This window comes from Malaclemys terrapin, chromosome 1 (genome assembly GCF_027887155.1).
Source record: "Malaclemys terrapin pileata isolate rMalTer1 chromosome 1, rMalTer1.hap1, whole genome shotgun sequence".
NCBI classification, from domain to species: domain Eukaryota; kingdom Metazoa; phylum Chordata; order Testudines; family Emydidae; genus Malaclemys; species Malaclemys terrapin.
Genome location: NC_071505.1, coordinates 223,536,856 through 223,554,308, shown reverse-complemented (window position 1 = coordinate 223,554,308; position 17,453 = coordinate 223,536,856).

The following is a 17,453-nucleotide window of genomic DNA, read 5'->3' as shown; positions in this document are numbered from 1 at the left end:
CCGTGAGCGGGGCGGCAATGAGCCATCCTAAGCTTCTTGTTTAAGGCCGCGGGGGGGGGGGGCAGGCGGCGTGCCCAGGATCCCCGTAGGGTGACCAGATGTCCCGATTTTATAGGGACAGTCCCGATTTTTTTATCTTTTTCTTATATAGGCTCCTATTACCCTCCACCCCCTGTCCCGATTTTTCACACTTGCTGTCTGGTCACCCTAGATCCCCGTGCAGAGCGGGGATGGTGCTTGTGTCCCCTTCGGCATGGCAGTGAATCTCCCCGATTCAGGGTGGGTTGCCTGGGCTTTGTGGAGTCATTCTGCTGCCTCTGCCCTTTGAGGCCAGTCAGTCTGGGGCAGAGGAAGCAGCAGCCTCCCAACACGTACCTTGGATCAGTGCACTCAGTACAATTTTTTTTTTTAAATTGCTCTGCTGTGTCATGTAATGTGAAGGAACGTTTCTTTGGCCCCACCCGACCATCTTTTGAGGCAACCCAGTCCCTAAAATACTCTTAAATTCTGTTATCAGTTAATGACAAAAACAAGGCTTCTTAGAGGCCACTTTAGGTGCAGGTGATATTTTACACAAGCCCCCTCCCCTCCCAACCTAAATTTGAAATGCAGTATTCAGATGATAGATGTTTGCAATGATTTCCCATTATGTTTTTAGTACGTGTAACGAAAAATTAGTTTTGTTTACAGCTTCTGTTGGTTGAGCTTATTGGGCACCCCATGGACTCCTAGCATTCCTCTATTCCTACCTCCTCAAGTTCCATGTCTTCCACTTTCCCATCCCCCTCTTTTTGAGGGACTTTCTGAAACTCCCTCTAGTTTCCTCCTGGCATGTGCCCTTCATTCACTTCTCCCCCCACAGAATCTCCAGTGAACCTACACCCAATCCTGACACAGCACAACGGCCAGGCCTGCCCTAGAAGTCTGTGGTGATGGTGGGGGTGGGGAGGGGGATGGCTGCAGGGTGATCTTCCATCTCTGTGCAGCCAGTGCCCTGTGCTCCCTACTGCCATGCCAGTGCCTCCACATTTATATATTGACAAAATTGGCAGTCTTTTAAAATACTTTGCTTAGAATTTTTATTTTTTTGGTGTGGAATTCCATCAGGAGTAGTAGACCTGTGCTTGGTGCAACAGGTGTGAGCAGACAGGCTTAGCCCAGCAGGATCCAAGTGTAGAGAGGCTTTGTGTGGGGGGGTGGGAATCCAAGTGTGGCATGAGAGGGTTCTGTGTGGGGCAATCTGGGTGCAGGTGGTTCAGTGCCACGAGGGTCTGGGTGCAGGAGGGAGATCCATGCACAGGAGCTCATTGAGGTGTTTCTGGGTGCCTGGGCAGTGGGACTCTGCAGGGCAGTCCAGGTGAAGGTGGTTGGGGATCAGCAGGGGGGTCTGGGAGCTGGGGGACTCCAGATGCAGGGGGTGAGGCTCGAGGGCAGTCTGGGCTTGGGGGGTCTGGATGCACAGGGGTTGGGTGGACATCTGACCTGACCCTGGCTGGACATCCCCAGTCTCCCACCCCACAGTGATTTACCTCTCCACTGGCTAACCTGGGCACCCTAAATGACATGCCTGTGCTGCTGGGGAGGGGCACGTTACTGCTCTTGTGGCTTCCCTTTACTTCCCTGTCAGAAAGTCATTTTTCTGTAGGGAATCAAAGAAATCTGTGTGGGTCGTTAATTCTACTTGCGCGCAGTGCTGCAGAATTCCCTGAGGAGTAATTATTTTAAACATGACAGAAATGCTTAAGGAGTGTTGAAAATTACATTTACCATACATTTGTTAAGCATGAACTTAAACTGCCTAGATAAATGTAAATTCTGATTTGAGAGAAATGCTAAAAGCTTCTTGAGAAATGTTATATTCGGTTTTTCAACAACACAGGTTGTTTTTGAAAGGTGTATTTCCCACTTAAAGGATGTGCCCCATTCCTAAAATATAGACTGGCCTCATTGGGTCAGTCCAGTGGTCCATCTAGCCCTGTATCCTCCAGTCTCAGCTTAGTCTAGTGAGAGGTTTAGGGACATCCAGACCATGGGGTTGAGTCCCTGATCATCTTGGCTAACAGTCATTGATGGACCTATCTTCCATGAACTTCTCTAATTATTTTTTAACCCAGTTATACCTTTGGCCTTCACAACATCCTCTGGCAAAGAGTTCCACAGGTTGACTTTGAGTTGTGTGAAGAAGTACTTCTGAACCTGATGCCTAATAATTTAATTGATTCTTGTGTTATTTGCAGGAGTAAATAACCCTTCCTTGTTCACTTTCTTCTCACCACTGATTATTTTGTAGACCTCTATCATATCCCACCTTAGTCATCTCTTTTCCAAGATAAACAGTCCCAGTCTGTAATCTCGCCTCATTTGGAAGCTGTTCCATACCCCTAAACATTTTTGTTGCCCATCTCTGTATTTTTTCTAGTTCTTATATATCATTCTTTTAAATGGAGCAAACAGAACTGCATGCAGTAATCAAGGTGTTGGTGTTCCATGGATTTATATAGTGGCATTATGATATTTTTGTCTTATTATCTATCTCTTTCATAATAGTTCCTAACATTCTTTCCGCCTTTTGAGTGTCACTGCACATTGAGCAGATGTTTTTAGAAAATTATCCACAATGACTTCAAGATCTCTTTCTTGAGAGGTAACAGCTAATATGGACTCCATCATTTTGGATGTATAGTTGGGAGTATATTTTCCAATGTGCATAACTTTGCATTTATCAACATTGAATTTCATCTGCCATTTTCTTATATATATAGTCACCCAGTTTTGTAACATCACTTTGTAACTCTTCAGAGTCAGTTTTGGACTTACTATCTTAAGTAATTTTGTATTATCTACAAACTTTGCCATCTCACTGTTTACCCCTTTTATCCAGGACATTTATGATTAGATTGAACAGCACTTGTCCCAGTACAGATCCTTGGGGGATCCTGCTATTCACCTCTGTCCATTGTGAGAACTGACCATTTGTTCCTACCTTTTGTTTCCTATCTTTTAATCAGTTCCTGATCCATGCAAGGACCTTCCCTCTTATCTCATGACTGCCTGCTTAGCTTTAGAGGCTTTGGTGAGGGACCTTGTCAAAGGCTTTCTGAAAGTCTAAGTAAACTATATCCACTGGATCACTCTTGTCCACTTCTTTGTTGATCCCCCCCACACACACTCAAATAATTCTAATAGATTGATGAGGCATGATTTCTCTTAACAAAAGCTTTGTTGACTCTTCCCCAACAAATTGTGTTAATCTGTGTGTCTGATCATTCTTTTCTATACTATAGTTTCAGCCATTTTACCTGGTACTGAAGTTAGGCCTACCAGCCTGTAATTTCCAGTATCGCCTCTGGAGCCTTTAAAAAAAAAAAAAGTGTTACATTAGCTATCCTCAAGTCAGAGGTGATGCATGGGGTGGGGTGGGGGATGCAGGGTCATGTCCCCCTCCCCCCCCCACCAGGTTGCTCAGTCACATGGTGCAGCTTAGCCCCCCTCTCTGTGATACAAGAGGCTTTTAGCTGCTCTATGCTGTGTAAGGAAATCCACAGTACCATGGAAAGCAGTCAGGCCAGACAACTCTAAAGAGGGGCAGAAAACATTGTAGAAATCACCTCTCCCAATTAACATAACAAAGGTGGTGACAGTGTCATAATGCTTAAAATGAATAGCAATGTAGTTAGTTTGAGATTTAAGGCTTTTGATAAGAAATAAATAATGATAGTTTATAGCTAGAAGTCCAAAATAGCAACCGCAATAATTTTATATTAGAGACATCAAAATGGAGGATTTATACTGAATTGACCAATAGCAGACAGAAGATTAGGGCGAAATAAAGTTCAGCAAGTTCTTTAAGGTACTGTATAACATTGTAATGTTGCTTTATACATATGTATGGGAAATTTGTGTTTTACATTGTAATAGATTTAATAGCATTGTATTAAGGTTTTATACACATGTATAAGGGGATCAATGTGTACCATATTATGCAACGTTGTATCTGCTATATGGTCTGTGTAGCCTATTTGATTCCTAAATGCAATACAATTGTGTTATGTTATGTGTCATGTATTATAGTGTATTCTTTCTTGATTATTAAGAGTATTGTAACTGATTATTTTCTTTGAATAAATATTAGTTTGTTTTTGAAGAATTATGCTTAAGTGTCAATCCTTTGAGCAGAAGGCTGTATCCGTGTCTTCTCACAGGTTAACAGAACTATTCTGCTCTGGGGAGTCCTCTGAGGGTCAGAGACAAACTCCTGGTAAAACCCTGGCAATTCCTCTAGGGCAGGCCCTCCTCCTGTTACTCACTGAAGCAGGCCAAATTGATAATTGGATTACAATTACAGGCAGGCCACTATTGGGGTGCTTTGGGTCCACATTTTGGGATAACACCCGTGGAACAGGTGAGCTGCGGGGGGGAGGGGGGGAGTGCTATCCATGAACGGGGGAGGGAAAGCTCCCAGCACACTCCCAGTCACAGATTTTCCCAAAAACGTGTTCTGCAATGTTCAGCCCTCTACTGGATGGTTCAGATAGTAAGGTTTGTTACCCCTATGAGGAGTCATTATTCAATAGTTTGTTACTTTAAGTGGAGTAATCAAACAGTTCAGTTTAAACACAGCACTGGACTGATTTAGATTAAAAAAAATAAAAAGTTAACAAAAGAAGACAGGATTTCAAGGGAATTCAAGAATAAGAGAGAAAGTTAGATATGGTTACCAGCAAATAAAAGTGAAAGCACGCACCTAAAAGTCTCAAACTTAATCTAGCAAGTTTTGGTTCAAGGCTTTGTTTAAGATGGCCTTTCTCACCTGTAGTCTTCAAGCAAGATGGTGACAGACCCTCTCCTTGGTCAGAATCTCTCCCAGAGGCCCAAAGGTGCTAGTGCCTTTGTCATCTTACATGATAAAGAGATAACAGGGTTTTCAACCTTCTTTTTCTTTTTCACAGTCTAGTGGACATTTGAAGTGGATTCTTTGAAGGTTAGCCCTCAACGTAAAATTTATCTGAAGAGGGAGAAAGGTGACATGGTGGTAAAGGAGGCTCCATGCTCTTTCTCGCCCCCTCCCCCCACTTGTTTGCTAAAATGAAAATTGTTCTCTTCCCTGCCATCTCCTTCCCTGTTGTCTTGAGGATCCTATTTACTACATATATGTACATTGAAGTAAACACACATTCCTGTGTTTATGATAGACCTGTTTAACAGCTTTGGCTAGGCAGGGCTGTCTGATTTTGAACATGTGCTAATTTCATATAGGGGAATTCATAACTTTACATATAATTTTGCTACATATATTTCACCATGATATTATTGATAAGCGAGTTGTTTTCAAATGATATCTCAGAAGGCATATTTTCCTTGTACAAAGATTATTACAAGAGCATGTGGGGTCTAAATAAAGGGGTAGTTTTGGTCACAATACCTTTGCCATTTCTCAAGAAAGAAATTTATACAAAGAGCTGGCATGAACTATACAGAAGTTTCAAAATGGCAAGTGGAAAATGAAGAGGGATATAAAGAGAAAATCAGTGGGGAAAGACTTAATTTGAAATTCTTTTTTGCTGACAACTGTTAGGCATATTATTCAGAGGTGAATACATTTACATTCTGTCATCCACTGAGCACCTATTTATTATGAACTCTGCATAGTAAATCTACATACAGTGGATGTAATATACATGATTTGGGATTTTAGTGAAAGATTAAATACAGTGTCTTGCAACATTAATTCACATTGGCTTGGATTAAAATACTGATACATAAATTGAAGGACCATAAAAAAGTATACAGATTTATGGTAATGTATTAAAATGTGAAGAGATGACTAGTGGGGTATTAGAAGGATCAGTGTTGATCCTGTTTTATTTAACACCTTAGTAAATGTTCAACAAGAGGAGATGTAACACCAATGAAACTCACAGATGACACACTTGGGAGTTGCCAGCAAGAGTGAGGTCAGAGGAATAATATAAAGGACTGCTGAAATATTAGATAAAAGGAAAAAATAACAAAATGAGGTTCAACTTGTTAAAATGTAAGCTCCAGAATGATTGTTCATCCTTTATTCCTATGAATTAAGACTGATGATCTGGTCTAAATACTGTTCTTCTGGAAGGAACTAATTTGGAAAACAATCATAGAAAACAGTAAATCAAAGAACCCTAGTGCCATGATAGACATGAAATTAGATACGAATTTACAATGCAATACAGCAGCAAAAGAACTCAAAGAAATTTTGGGTGTCATATGCAAAGGCATCTTTTCACAGATCCGGATGGTCATAGTTATTGTCTTTTTCTAGCTGTAGGCCAATTGAACCTAGAGCATTGCATTCGGATTTAGGTTCTTCATTGCCAGAATGAGAGAGACAAAATTGAAAATCAGATAAGAGCAGGAAAAAAATAGGAGGTAGGGGGCCTAGATGGATAAACTTGAAGCCAAAGTTTAAAGAAGCTAAATGTATATTTACTAGGGCTGTTGATTAATCACAGTTAACTCATGTGATTATCTCAAAAAAATGAATCACGATTAAAAACATTTAATCACAATTAATTGCACTGTTAAATAATAGAATACCAATTTAAATTTATTAAATATTTTTGGATGTTTTTCTACATTTTCAAATATATCGATTTCAATTACAACACAATACAAAGTGTACAGTGCTCATTTTATATGATTTTTATTACAAATATTTACACTGTAAAAATTATAAAAGAAATAATATTTTTCAATTCACCTCATACAAATACTGTATGCAATCTCTTTATCATGAAAGTGCAACTTACAAATGTAGGGTTTTTTTGTTACATAACTGCACTCAAAACCAAAACAATGTAAAACATTAGAGCCTACAAATCCACTCAATCTACTTTTTGTTCAGCCAATCACTAAGAGAAACAAGTTTGTTTACATTTATGGGAGATACTGCTGCCTTCTTTTTGTTTACAATATCACCTGAAAGTGAGAACAGGCATTCGCATGGTACTTTTGTAACTGGCGTCGCAAGGTATTTATGTGCCAAATATGCTAAATATTCATATGCCCTTTCATGCTTCAGCCACCATTCCAGAGGACATGCATTCATGCTGATGATGCTCGTTAAAAAAATAATGCAATTATTTGCAATTAATTTTTTTAATCTCTTGACAGACTTAATATTTACCTAAGAGGGGGAGGTAGAGAAATGATGACAATCTACAAATATTTTAAGGAGGAAGAGGAAAGTGAGTATAACTGGTACTTTACAGAAATAAAATTGCCTGTCACCGAAAGTGCAGGGATGTTGTACATTATTGATTCATAATTTCATTTTTCTATTATGCATTTCCCTTTAGGCTGGTTGATTGTAGGTGTCCTTTACAGTATCTGAAACCCTTAACTGATAACCATAATTATCAATTGAAGTGAAGTGTCTTGCATAATCACTGAGTCAAATTTGCCCTTATGCAGAGAGCTAGCATAAGGCCTCTGCATCATTTAAGTCCTAAAAGCAGGACTTAAATGGTGTGTAGTCCTTGTGTTGCCTTCTGCATAGTGGTGAATTTCATCCTATATAATTACCTATTGTTGCACAGACACCTTAATGGCCTAACTGCCAGAGTGTGTCAATGTTTCCATTGAATAATATCTTGGAATTAAGTACCCATTCATTATAAGCTACTAGGTATAGGGGGGAAAAATCAAAATGTCAATCAATTTTGACTTTTCCATTAAAAATGTCCAAAAGGTTACCAATTCTTATTATATTTCCCTAGTTCAGGAGCTCTTCTGAAATACACTCTGGAAAGTTAGTAAACTGATGGAGGGGGGGGGGAGGGAGGGAGGAGAGAGACAATTTGAAAATTAACATTTTGGTATAGGTTACCAGAGGGTCATTTAAGTGATTTTTCAGATATTATATCAAGTTATTCCATGAGGCAGTTATGTATGCGGTCTCTATTCTAGAAAAATTAATGAATTTTAGCCAAGAAAATCATCCAAGTCCAGTGAGTGCCAACATTTATAGCCACATAAAACCAAAAGGTGAAATCCTGTCAGCTAACTTCCCTATAACTGTACCACTATCCTCAAAGATTCCCTGCGCATCCCCCCCGCCCCCGAAGTTTACTGCCTAATGTGGGATCAGGGCTCTCACATGCTTCAGGGCATACTTGGAGCTGTGTTTGACCACTTGGGGCTGGGAATTCTTTTTTCCTTCACTGTCAATGGCCCATGAGCCAGTGATTATTTTTGGTTTTGCCATTTTTGTCACAGCTAGCAAATGTGCCTAGCAGTTAGCTCAAAGGGTGTTCTAATGTGTATTGATTTGATGTTTATACTATTAAAGGCTCTACTCAGGATTCAAGTAATTGTCTCAACTTTGCAGGAGTCCTTAGTGGTAACTGGGCACAGTGTGTCTGTCTCTCAAACTCAAATACCTGTACATGGCTGAGAATAAATGGTGCAAAGGATGGAGTGGTAAGATGGTGGGAAGAGCCTTTTGCATCAGGTGCAGATTGGAGGCACCACTTTTTTTTTTTTTTTTAAAGGGTCTGGTTGGTGGAGTTTATTCATGACCTGGGTAGAGTCTGTGTCTGTTCTTCAGGCCCGCAAAGACTACATTTTATATCGGTAACTTCACTGGACTAGTCCAACTGCTGAGTAATGGGTTGTTTTGTTTTGTTTTCTCCTATTAATTCAATAATAAATGATGCTACCATCCACTGAACCTATAGGTAGTAACTTCCCTTGGGAGCCTTTAAATGGCCAAAACAATATTTATATGTGCTAAGTGTACAAAACATTAATAAGAACAGCCATACTGGGTCAGACGAGTGGTCCATCTTGCCCAGTATCCTGCTTCAGACATTAGCTAGTGTTTGATGCTTCAAAGGGAATGAACATGACAGGGAAATTTTGAGTGATCCGTCCCCTGACATCCAGTCCCAGCTTCTGGCAATTGGAGATTTAGTGACACCCAGAGCACGGAACTGCGTTTCTGACAAATCTTGGCTAATAGGCAGTGATGAACCTGTCTTCAGTGAACTTATCTAATTCTGTTTTGAACCCAGTTATACTTTTGGCCTTCACAACATTCCCTGGAAACAAAGCTCCACAAGTTGATTGTGTGGTGTGGCTTTTTTAAAAACTTGCCGCCTATTAATTTAATCAGGTAACCCCAAGTTCTTGTGTTACGTGAAGGCATAAATAACACTTCCCTATTCACTTTCTCAATGCCATTCATAATTTTTTTAGACCTCTCTCATATCCTCCCTTAGTCATCTCTTTTCTAAACTAGACATTCCCAATCTTTTTAAATCTCTCCTTGTGTTGAAGCTGTTTGATACCCCTAATCATGTGTGTAGCCGTTCTCTGCATATTTTGCAATTTGGATATATCTATTTTGAGATGGGGCTACTAGAACTGTAATCTGTATTCAAGGTGTGGGCATATCATAGATTTACATAGTAGTATTATGATATTTTCTGTTTTATAATCTATCCCTTTCCTAATGATTCCTAACATTCTGTTAGCTTTTTTGACTGCCACAGCACAGTGACTGGATGTTTTCAGAGAACTCTCCAAGACAACGTCAACATCTTTTTTGAGTGGTAATAGCTAACTTAGAGCCCATCATTTTGTACGTTTGGTTGGGGTTATTTTTTCCAATGTGTATTACTTTCTTCATGCAGACATATTCTCTCAGTAACTTTGAGATACAAATTTAATTTTTTGGGGTTATCTGCTCCATGATGAAGTGTTACATTATGGACCAATAATGCAAAGCTCACTTGAACCCCACTATCAGCCTAGTGGATAGGGGGAAAGTAATGGACTCAATATATCTGGAGTGCACTAAGGCTTTTGACACTGTCCAGTCTGACATTCTCATAAGTAAACTAGGGAAATATAGTGTAGTGGAATTAATATAAAACAGGTTGAAAGACTGTACTCAAAGAGTAGTTATCAATGGTTCACTGTCAAACTGGGAGGATGTATCAAGTGGGGTCTGTCCTGGGTCCAGTAGTATTCAATTTCCTTGATGACTTGGATGGTGGAATGGAGAGTATGCTTATCGAATTTGTGAATGATACCAAGCTGGGTGGAGTACTGACATTTTAGAGGAGAGGATTAGAATTCAAAACAATCTTGGAACATTTGAGAATTCATCTGAAATCAAAATGAAATTCAATAATATGCTAAGTGCTACACTATGGAAAGAAAAATCAAATGCACAAATACAAAATGAGGAATAACTGTCTAGGCAGTCATACTGCAGAACAGGATTTGGGGCTTGTAGTGGATCACAGATTGAATGTTTCAACTGTGTGAAGCTATCTTGGAAAAAAAGCAAATGTCATTCTGGGATGCATTAACAGGTGTGTCATATGTAAGATGCAGGAGGTAATTGTTCCACGTTGCTCAACACTGGAAAAGCTTCAGCTGGAGTGTTGTGTCCAGTTTTGAGCACCACAGTTTTAAAAAGGTGTGAACAAATTGAAGGGAATCCAGAGAAGAGCAACAAAAGTAAAAGGTGAAGAAAACATGACCCATGAAGAAAAGTTGAAAGAATTGAGCACATGTAGTCAAGAGAAGACTGATGGGGGACAGAACCAACAGTCTTCAAATATGTAAAAGATTGTTACAAAAAGGATGGTGATCAACTGTTTTTCATGTCTAACAAAAGGTAGATCAAAATTGGCATGGCTTGCAGCAAGAGAGATTTAGGTTGGATATTAAAAAAAATTTCTAACTGTAAAGATACAGTGAAACAGATCATCTGAGGAGGTTGTGGAATCCCTGTCATTAGAGGTTTTAAAGAGCAGGTTAGACAAACACCTGTCAGGGATGGTCTAGGTCAGGGGTAGGCAACCTATGGCACGCGTGTCGAAGGCATCACGCAAGCTGATTTTCAGTGGCACTCACACTGCCCGGGTCCTGGCTACCGGTCTGGGGGACTCTGCATGTTAATTTAATTTTAAATGAAGCTTCTTAAACATTTTAAAAAACGTATTTACTTTACATACAACAATAGTTTAGTTATATAGTATAGACTTATAGAAAGAGACCATCTAAAAATGTTAAACTGTATTACTGGCACACGAAACCTTAAATTAGAGTGAATAAATGAAGACTCGGCACACCACTTCTGAAAGGCTGCCGACCCCAGGTCTAGGTATATTTGGTCCTTCCTCAGCATGGGGGAATGGACTAGGTGTTCTCTTAAGGTCCCTTCCAGACCTACATTTCTATTTTTTCACTCTACATTGCTTTAATTTCTGTCCTTTCAACCACTCCCCCCCCCCGCATTGTATTTAAACAGAGATCCCAAAGTATGCTCCATATGAAGAGACAGTAACCATCCCAGTGATAGTGTTAACAATTCCAACAATTAAATGCATTGAATATATTGATTATTTTTAACTTCTAGTTATTTGTATTTTCATCAAATAACTAAAGTTTCACAAAAAACTTTCAAGTCATTTTCTTTCAAGTGTCACTACAAATATTTACTACAAATAAAAGCCCATGCCTATAGTCCATATGTTTTTCATCCATTAATCTAAAATCTGCAGTACTGACAGACCTCATTAATGAAGTCCGATAATAACTGAGTAGAATCATTGGCTATGTCATAGGTGACACTTAAAGTGTATTTCCATAAGTGACACTTAATGTGTATGTGATGATGTTGTCCAGGTGAGATAGTGTAAAATCAAATGATACTTAGAGCTATTAGATGGTGAAAATGTTTGCCTTCCCACTTCCCTCAAGATTTTAAAAATATGCTTTTTTTCTTATTGGAAAAAGAAAAGGTCAAGAGAAATAAGGCTGTAACATGGGACAATGATCTCAGCTGTGTTTTTTTTTTTTAAACTGGACCATTTTTTATTAGCATTATTGTACTTAGTACAGAAAGTTACTCTTTGTCTGAAAAGAATTTCCTCTGTAAACTGTTTCAAGTGTGTCTGATCACAGCTCTTAGTAATTTCAGAAAATATGGTCCAAGCAGTAGGTGGTGCTGCTGTTTGTCTAGTCCCAATTTGTAGAGCAGTACTGTAATTACACACAACATCAGATAACACAAGTACCTTTCTCCATACTATTCAGCCTCCACTTTAATGATTCCATTAGTTACCATCAAAGAGCTCCTTCTTTTTATAACTGGCAGAAATGCAAATGTTGTTGAAATTAAAATACTACATATGGTAAGTGAATTAATTCAGGAAAAAAAGGAGACAGGCAACAATTATTAATTCATAAATGCAGACCAGACCTTTGTCATCTGGTACAAACTTTGTTTTAAAAATTTTCCTGGCACTCTTGCACTCTTTTATACAAAATGTAACAATCTGTTGTGAAATTTGCAACAGCTGGAATGGGGGGGGGTTTACATTTTTTCTTAAAATTGAAGCTGAAGAGCTAACCAACAACTACTGAGGATGATTGTCAGACAAAATGAGCAGATGTGTTCTCCCCTTCATTGCAGCCTTTCTCCCCCTCCCCCCAAAGCCCTACTTTTAGCAGTAAAGTAATATGTATTGTTTGATTCTAAAATTATATCATCTGTAAACAGAAAAGGCTCAGGAGACCAGTGCTGTCACCAGGACCAGCTTTTTAAAATCACCCTAATTCAAGCTGTGACACCTGAAGTCCAGAGCAATATGCTAAATTGGTTCTGCTGTCAAGTGTTGAGTCTCTTATTACTTGAAATTCCTATTGGGGATGGTGGAAAAGGCAGAAAAAAAATCTGTTGTTACAACGTGGTTTGTTGGCAGTGTACATCTGAGGTGGAGATGCCAGCATCTATGAGCTCTATGAGATAGTACAATAGATATGGCTAGGATTAATGCAGTCAGTCCACTGAGTTTAGATGATACATTGTGACAGATGTGAATTAGAATTTTTAGGTTATGAAATTGCGAAATAATGCAGCCAACTAAACTAAACCAGGGGTGGGCAAACTTTTTGGGCCGAGGGCCACATCTGGATGGGGAAATTGTATGCAGGGCCAGGGCAGGGGGTTGGGATGCAGGAGGGAGTGTGGGGTGTGGGAGAGGGTGTGTTGTGCAGGAAGGTGCTCAGGGCAAGGGATTGGGGCAGCGGAGGGGTGCGGGGTTGAGAGGGCTCAGGGAAGGGGGTTGGGGTGCAGGTGGGTTGCAGAGTGCAGGAGCAGGCTCAGGGCAAGAGTGCAGGAGGGGTGAGGACTGCAGGAGGGTGGTCAAGGCAGGCGTGCAGGAGGGGTGTGGGGTGTGGCAGGGGGCTCAGGACAGGGGGTTGGGGTGCAAAGGGTTGCAGGGTGCAGCAGGGAGCTCAGGGTAGGGGGTTGGGATGCAGGAGTGGTGCGAGGTATGGCAGGGGGCTCAGGGCAAGGAGTTGGGGTGCAGGCAGGGTGCGAGGTGCAGGCAGAGGACTTAGGGCAGGGAATTGGGGGGTGGAGGGCAGGAGGGGTTCAGGCTCTGGCCCAGTGCCACTTACCTAAAGCGGCTCCGGGGTAGCAGCGGCATGCATTGGGGCCAGGGCAGGCTCCCTGCATGCCTGCCCTGGCCCTGGCCCCGCACCGCTCCAGGAAGCGCTGCGGCCCCTGGGGGAGGGCAGGGGGGCAGAGGGCTCCACGTGCGCTGCCCTTGCTGCGCCTCCAGGTACCTCCCCCGAAGCTCCCATTGGCCGCAATTCCCCGTTCCCAGCCAATGGGAGCTGTGGGGGGTGGTGCCTGGAGGCAAGGGCAATGTATGGAGCCCTCTGCCCTCCCACCTGGGGGCCACAGGGATGTGGTGTGGGCCGCTTCTGAGAGAGGCGCGGGGCCCATGGTGCCACGGGGGGCAATCCCATGGGCGGATCCAAAGCCCTCTGGGGCTGGATCTGGCCCGCTGGCCATAGTTTGCCCACCCCTGAACTAAACTGTTGGTTCATTGGGAAAGAAATTTCTGAGCTCTGGAGCAACCCTAAAACAAGGCCTAACCCTGAACCCCAATTCTTAGCCTCAATTCCCTTTGTGACAGGGTGAGCTGACCCTTTTAAGAGAGTTTGGGCTCTGTCTTCCTTGTGCCTGATTTTCCTCCCAGGGCATGTGACTGAGAACCAGGGCTTTCTGGGGAAAATATATGTTCAGCCTGTCCTCAGTATGAAGGAGAACTACTGTATAAAGAGAAGCAGCGCTATATGCCTAATGATAGAGGTCTAGCTGCTGAAGGGAAGCTGGTGGGGGGAACTGGAGGGACAGCAGTTCCTTGCTATGTTGTAAGCAGTTTATTATGAGAGACTAAATACATACTTTAAATTTGCTTGGTTTATTTTAGCCTTTGAATTTTGAAATGGTTTTACACTCCTGATTTTTTGTAAATTGCAAGTTATGAGCAGATGACACATCTAAGTTGCCTACATTTTTAAGCTGCAATTTTTATTTTTATATTTATGCTTTGAATAAGTTTTTTTACAGTTTTTTTTTTTTGGCCTGGGCTTTAATAATTGCTGGATTATAGCAAAGTTTTTTTGTTGTATTCCATTTCTGCTTGGGGTGGGAGGGTTAGCTACTTGAGACTTTTGTAAGTTTACAGTTACACTTAACTTTGACAGATAGTTTTAGCTGTTTTATTTATTTATTTTTAACTGAGCACTAGAATTTATTTATTTATTTGTTTGTGCCTAAGTTACATTTGTACTAGTACATTTGGAAGCAATTAAGTCATATAGAAATCCTTATTTCTTTTGGTGATTTTAATTAAATTGTTTATAAACAATTTAAATTAGAGTTTGTTTGTTTGTTTGTTTAACTTGCTGCAGCCAGCACAATCCATTATTTACAGACACGTTTATTGGGAAGGGCCAATGTGGTTTTTTTTTTTTGTTTTTTTTTAGAATGGCCATAAAGTCTTTTTTGTGGGGGTGGGAGGAGGAAGCATTGTGGTGATAGTTGTCACCACCTGACCTTTCCTTAGCAGGCATGACTGCATCAAGTTATACTGCTATAATTGGGTTTTGTTATTAAACGAAGCATTTTTTCCCTCAACACTGACATTTAAAAAAAAAAACCTTATTACTTTAGCTACCCATGACTATTTAATTCTCTCTGAGTTCTACAGTGTTAATTTGTGCAAAAGCTTCTTTTAACTGCACATCTTTTTTTTTAAAAAAGAAAAAAATACTTATTTTAGTTTATAATTGTTTAATAAGACATTTTAAAGACATTACAAGTTATTAAATTTGGGGACTGTAACTTTTCTATTTTATTGTTTAGAATAACATTTTTAGTCGACTTTTGGCAAGTTTAAGCTCTCTTTTTTTTCTTTAAATAAACTTTGTATACTTTGCCTGCAAAGAGGTATTTACTAAATACAGTACTTGAAGGACGGCTGGTTTTTACTATGGATTTCTGCAAATAGTAACAAACTTTTTTTTTTCTTTACCTTTTAGGATTTTTTTTATTTAGAGGTGGGTTTTTTGTTTGTTTGTTTGTTTTTAAACTTGATTTTTATACTTTTAGTGTTTATTTGTAAACAAAATTTTGGCACATTTTGTTTGTAAGGTTTTAGCCACTAGAAATAATCCTTGTAAAACTGCTGCTTTGATTTGGGCTTTTTTTGCCTTAGGATAAAAAAAAAAAATCCAAAAACCTAGATACCATTTTTTCTTTTATAGCTGCCAAATGGGTCCTATTTTTTAGTGGCATTTAACAGATTTTTGCCTTGCTTTGCCAAGCATTTTTTAAAATGGATTTATTTAATGCCACCTCTGGTGTTCCTTTTTATCCGGTTCCAGTCTCCCGCTAATAGTTCTCTGGGGAGTCCATAGGGTCCACCTTTAGATTTAACCCACTTCTTCGGCATGGTACTAACTTGGTATTTAAATTCTTAAATCCTTTCAATGCCATTTCCCTTAATGCTAGCATGTAATTCTTACAGTGAGTGGGTATGTATGTTAGCTGCTCCAGATGTGCAGATCCGAGCCATGACACCCACTATATTGGCAGTTCTCCAAGAACTCAGTTTGTCACCAGCCTTGTTACTTAGGTTCCTTTATTTGGCATACAGCAAGGCTATGCTGAACTGATTAGACTCAAGCGTAGGGTGTGGGTATAGGACATAGTACACATTCAAAGTTAAATAAAATTTTTTTTTAAGATACATTTACACATATATTGCATTTACTATACACTGCATTACACTTTTTGGAATTGGCTTGGTTACTTTGTAGAAACCAATTCCTGTACAGCATGCTCTGTCTATGCACAACTTATTCTTTACCTCATCTTCACATTTCCAACTATCTTATCCATTCTTCTTTTGTCCATTATAAATGGTTCCCTGGGTGTTCTCCCTTATCTTCGCTAGCACAGACATTCTGTTTCCAGGCTGCTGATTCATTTACCTCCCTAATCCTGTCTCCCCAAAGGCCTCACCCATGTCCAGTTACCCATGTCAAGCCAGGCCTACAAGTGGCTTGCTGGGGAGGCACCTGAATAGCCAGCATGACTCCCTGTGGGAGCCAAGGAAACAAATTTGGTCCAGGCTTGTTGTATCATTGACTGAAGGGGCCAGGATGAAGGGTTAAAATGGCTATTACTGGAGAAAATTCTCAGGTCTCTACTTTGTATTTCTGATCTCTATTCTGAAAAATCATTTCACCCTGCGATGGACCCTGTGGACCCTGAGCATGTTCAGTGAAATCCTAGGATTTCTAAAATGGTGCCCTGGCAAAAAGGATCAGCAAAATCACAGCTCTGAGGTAAATAACAGTGAGCATGTGCAAGATTGGTAGCTACTGAGCATATGCAGTAAGTAGTGACAGAAAGGTCAGTTAGCTGAGCAGCTAAATGGTCAGAGCCCACTCAGACCGGTCACAACTTGTTTTAAAGGTCAGAGATGCCAATCATAGCTCTGAGATCACGGTTGATGCTGAGCATGTGCAAAACATGTCTGTAGTGGGGCAGTTACCTGACTCCTGTGAGAAAGGCTAGACTGATTAGGGAAGCAGCCACAGCTGGGGCCACGCCCCAATCAGGCCACACTTGGCCCTGTTATACGGGCTCAGGGAGGAGCGGGGTTGCACTCTCTCTCTCTGTCCATAGAGAGAGAAGGACACCTGAGATAGAGTAGTGCTGGGGAAAGGCAAGAGGAGCTGGGGAGCTCCAGCTTGGTAACTCCCCAGGCTGTAGGCTCATCAGGGTAATCTGATTGCTGGCCGTGAGACATTTTGCTGACGTTGACCATCCACGGGCACTGCCCCCCGCAGCTCCCAGTGGTTGTGGTTCTCTGTTCCTGGCCAATGGGAGCTGTGGGAAGTGGCGCCTGCAGGCAAAGCGGCCGCAGGGACGTGCAGGCGCCACTTCCCACAGCTCCCATTGGCCAGGAACAGAGAACCACAACCACTGGGAGCTGCGGGGGGCAGTGCCTGTGGATGGTCAACGTCAGCAAAATGTCTCACGGCCAGCAATCAGATTACCCTGATGAGCTGCAAGTTGCTTACAACTG